Below are 5,244 nucleotides of genomic sequence, written 5' to 3'. Positions count from 1 at the left end.
ATTCTAACTGGAAAGGTACCTAGGCATATTTTTATGACAACATGTTGTGGAACATTCAATGATCTGCATAAGTAGAAAGAGTTTCCTCACTAGAACTTTCCTACATCAATAAATGACTCTGTAAAATATATACATATAAAAATACATATTTACATAGATTTGGGGGATACTTTATACCTATAGGTATACCTTTATACACATACACATATATGCATATATGTGTATATTTATTTTTATATTAAAATGCACAACCTTTCTATATATATACATACATACATATGTATGTATAAATATATTTCTCTCTCTTTGTATGTGTATGTGACTATGTGTATGTGTGTGTGTGTGTCGTGTGTGTGGTTTGCTCAGATATCATTGCTATAAAGAATTGTTAGTTAAGAAATTCTTCAGCAATATAAACTAAAACCAGTTCCTAAATATTTCCCAAGTTTATTGTCAGGTTGTTTCATTTTTTAATTCTGTGAATATGGGTATGTGTGTTATCATTTTAAAAATTGATACAAATGTCATTGTTTGAGAGTTTCAGAAGATCTCTTTTTTGATCTTTCCCCCCTTAGTGATAATTATGGCACTCCTTTTGTCTTTTGGAGCACTGATGCAAAAGAGGGATTATGACTTCTAATCACTGAACTTTGTATTCTTAGTGTGCCTCCCAGTCTCTTCTTTTTTCTCTGTGTTTCCTTCAATTTGGAAAATTCCTAATTTCAATATAAATAAATAAAAGTTTCTATTCTTATGGGTACCATAAAAGTATGAACTGTGATGAAAAATATTTTTTAAAATTTTCTGCCTTTTCTCTAGCTATCCATTTGTAACATATATTTCTGAAACATGGCAACTGTAATGACAAGGTGGCATATAAGTGGTTACCAGATTTTTAAAAACTGTAAAAGCACCACCTGTATGTGAATTACAGAATATAGTGATTGAGTGATTTTTGTCATACCTATTGAAGAGTCAATGACCAGAATTGTTACATTCAAGAAACAATTTATTATTTGAGTTATTACCCTAAATATGCAAACTTTTCCTTTTTATATTTATTATGAATTTTTAAATTGCCCACCCTATGTAATATTAATATAATTATAAGACATACACCAAATATAAAACTATTAAATCTGTTCTTTTTGAACATCTATAATCATTTAGGCAAGTCTAAACATAAGCTACCTAAGACTTATGATATGATAATTTTTGTTAATTTTGTCAAATATATATTACATATATATATATATACACACATATGTATATTAATATTCATTGAAAATCTGTTTTTAGGGCACAACAATTTCTTTGACATCAATATCCAATACCTAAAATGGAAACCATTGATATAATTTTATGATTCACTCATATATTTAGCATTTTTATAGGTGAAAACTTCTCTCTCAGAATAAGGTCTTTAACTGTTTCTCTAACTAAAAATTACATTGTCTTTTAGCCAACCTGGTAATGAGTCACTTCACACTTAATGGTTATGATATATGAATGACAAATATGGAGTTATGGAGTCCATTAACATGCTGTATACTCCTATTTTTCTATTTGGTTGACCCAGCTAGATGCTTGTGGTTAGCTGGCACAATATTTTTTAATTTTTTAATTTTATTTTTGGCACCTTATTTATATATCAGGAATGAGTTCTTAATTATACTTTCTACATGAATCAATGTTTTTAAGACATCAGTGGGTCCAGAATTTTTTTCTGGATGTGTATTAATTACTAAAAGCTCTTGAGAAACAAGTTTCTCTTTATCTTTGATTGTTCATTAAAGATGTCAAATATGATGAAATATAAAAAGTTGTATCTCAAATAGATTATAACATAATACTTTCCTCTCACTCATGTCAGTTATTCTCTAGATTTTCCTATAGGTTGTCACCTGGTAGTTGGTATAGTTCTAAATTTTTCATCATTTTTTCTAAAGAAATAATGGAAATTGGGCAGTCCTTGTTGTTATCTCCATTGCTATATTAATTTCCAGGGAGAAAACATCTCATACTTGTTCTCAGTGTTCAGTGATTAGACAGCAACAACTGGTGTTTTCTATGTTCTATATCAACAACATCTGACCATTTTGCATATTTAGCATCTCTTAACTATCATGTATTTGAGCTATATTGGCAAAGTGAGAGTTTATGAAATTGATGAGAAGTTGTTGAGTAGGAGAAAATGAAAATGTAAGAAAATGTGCTTAGTTACAATTGTTAGCTACCACTCAATTTTTAAAAAGTTATCCTTCATCATCTAAGGGATCTAGAATTTAAGAACTTTAACCTACTCATTATGCATAATAGAATAATCATCCATTTCCACCTAATCTTGGGTCAAAGGACATGATGATTAGAAAATTTGTTTTATTAAACATCTCTTCAGACTTAATGAGTTGAAGTAATATTCCATAATTAGTTCTTTCTGCTTCTGACCCAGACCAATTTTTGAAAGACCTTGAAATCATTCATCTTCTCATTGAAGCTTTGAGGGAAACAACAACTATTGGAATGATTTCCTTTCTTAAGATAATATGACATTTTTGCTCATCACAAGAAAAATGACCTCCTCTTACACTATGGCAGTTTACTAGTACTTCTTTAATCTTCAGTAGCCACACACATATTTAGTTTCCTGTATTACCAGACTAGTTGTTTTTTTTTTTTTTCCCATAAGGTAATTGGGGTCAAGTGACTTGCCCTGGGTCACACAGCTAAGAAGCAATGTGTCTGAGGTCAGATTTGAATTGAGGTCCTCCTGACTTCAGTGTCACACCAGATTATTTTTAAAGATTAACTTTAGGAAGGGCAAGAGTTGTATAGCAAATCAAAATAGGAGAGCAAGTTAAGGGCAAGCTAAAATCATTAGAAGTACTTTTTAATGGTTTCAGCCTTCTGTATGACTTCTTCCCCAGTGTCAAAAAAGGATTAACAAAGATCAACAAATATTTCATGAATCTGAGTGAAAGTAAATGATAGGCTAATGGAGCACAATAAGGCCACAGTGACAGATTTCATTCTCCTAGGATTTCTTGTTAGCCCTGAGATGCACCTGGTTCTCTTTGGACTTTTCTTCCTACTCTACACCTTCACTCTGCTAGGAAATGGAGTCATCTTGGGGCTGATTTGTCTTGATTCCAGACTCCACACTCCCATGTACTTCTTCCTCTCACAACTGGCTATTGTTGACATCTCTTACACCTCAAACACAGTACCCCAGATGCTGGCAAATCTCCTGGATCCAGTCAAGCCCATCTCCTTTGCAAGTTGCATAATGTAGACCTATCTCTTTATGACATTTGCCCACATTGAATGGCTTCTATTGGTAATGATGAGCTATGATCAATATGTGGCTATCTGCCATCCACTCAGATACACCCTCATTAGGAGCTGGAAAATGTATGGTGCACTTACTATCACATCCTGGGTATGTGGATCTCTGCTGGCATTGGTTCATGTGTTTCTCCTCCTTAGGCTGCCCTTCTATGGACCTCAAGAAATCAACCACTTATTCTGTGAAATCCTATCTGTACTGAAATTTTTCTGTGCAGACATAAGGCTCAACAAATTGGTCATCTTTGTTGCCAGTATGTTTATCTTAGTTGTTCCACTCTGCTTGGTCCTAATTTCCTACACATATATTTTTAGTGCTGTCCTGAGAATCCAGTCAGAAGAAGGAAGAAAGAAAGCCTTTTCCATGTGCTCTTCCCACCTTTGTGTGGTTGGGCTTTTCTTTGGTAGTGCCATAATCACTTACATGGCCCCTAACACCAGGAACTCTGAAGAGCAACAGAAAATTCTTTTCTTATTTTACAGTTTCTTTAATCCTACTCTAAATCCTTTAATCTACAGCCTGAGAAAAGATGCTCTAAGAAGAGTGTTTAGGAGGGAGAGGTAAATTTGAGAGATTGAATGAAACTTTTTTTATGGAGGAAAGCATAGGAAATGAGCTCTCTAATAATTTAGCATGTAGGGGAATTAAATCACCTTTTTTTTTTTTACTTCAGAATCCTAATTTTTTCCTTTTTTTAATTGGTGCTCCCTATTAAAATATTTCTACATACCTATGTTTGTTATTTTCCTTATCTTATCTTTCTTCTTATGACATGGCCCAATGTAACCTTTTATTTCTTTTGGATATATACCAAAGTAATGGGATATCTAGATGAAAAAGTATTGGTACTGTAGTTATTTTTAACATATTTCTCAGTTCATATCTTCACTAAGTCTATTAGTATGCTTATCTTTTCACAACCCCTCAAATATTGACTATCTCCCCCACTTTTAGTCATGTTTATAAATTTTCTTCTCCTGAAGTTATATAGAAGTTTTTCAATTTACATTTTTCTTATTGTTAATAATTATTAGAGTTCTTCATGTGATTAATAGCTTATAATCTATTGAGAATAATTCATTCATATTTGACCACTTATTCATTGAGGAATAACTTCACCTTTTATATTAGTTCCTTATATATTTTGCATGTCAAACATTTTCATATAAATTTGTTAAAAAGGTAAGCTCCCTACCATTTAACTGTTTCCCTTCATATCCTAACTTTAATTTTTGTTTATAAAGCACTTTTAATGTCATGTAAATGAAATTATCTATTTCATTTTATGTGAATACCTTTTTAGTTTGATTTTTTTAAGAACTCTTCTCCTATTCATAGCTATTTTAAAAAGTCTGATTAGGTGTAAGAGCCCTTTAAATGGGTGGCGCCACAGCACATCGGGAGATTTGAGTCCCCCAGGAATTAATTTCTGTGGATATTAGGACTGCCTTGTAGGTGGGATCTTGGCCACATTGAGATAGCTTCTTAATGGATGACTCTCTCACTGATTGGCTGTGTGTGTGACATCACAGGCCCTAGATAAGCCCACTGCAGACAGCAGTGGCTCTCTTTAACCTGGCGCTCTTTACCCTGGCTCCCTAGCCTGGGGTAGCCAAGCCAAGATGGGTAGCCAAAAGAGGTAAGGATTTTTGTAGTGAACACGTGGGTCTTCTGACCAGGTGTTCACTCGGGAACCAACAAGTCAGGGCATTATGTGAGTAGGTATAATAAAGGCTTTTAAGATTACACGTGGCTGTTCTTGAGTGCACTATTATTAAGCTATAGATTCAAGAGATTGTGGCCAGAGACCTTTGAAGGCCTCAGAGAAGGCGAACCAGGTAGAGTTGACACTGCAAAGGTCAGTGATCAAAGGTACTCTGTTGGGCCTAGGACAGACT

General features: G+C 33.5%; 1 pseudogene; it reads left to right on the top strand.

The window, feature by feature from the left end:
- Positions 1-2,995: 2,995 nt before the first annotated feature.
- On the top strand, positions 2,996-3,910 carry LOC141545207 (olfactory receptor 2A1/2A42-like; annotated as a pseudogene).
- Positions 3,911-5,244: the final 1,334 nt, after the last annotated feature.

This window comes from Sminthopsis crassicaudata, chromosome 5 (assembly GCF_048593235.1).
Source record: "Sminthopsis crassicaudata isolate SCR6 chromosome 5, ASM4859323v1, whole genome shotgun sequence".
Classification (NCBI taxonomy): domain Eukaryota; kingdom Metazoa; phylum Chordata; class Mammalia; order Dasyuromorphia; family Dasyuridae; genus Sminthopsis; species Sminthopsis crassicaudata.
The sequence above is the reverse complement of the archived record's forward strand: the minus strand, read 5'-3'. Positions and strand labels throughout refer to the sequence as shown.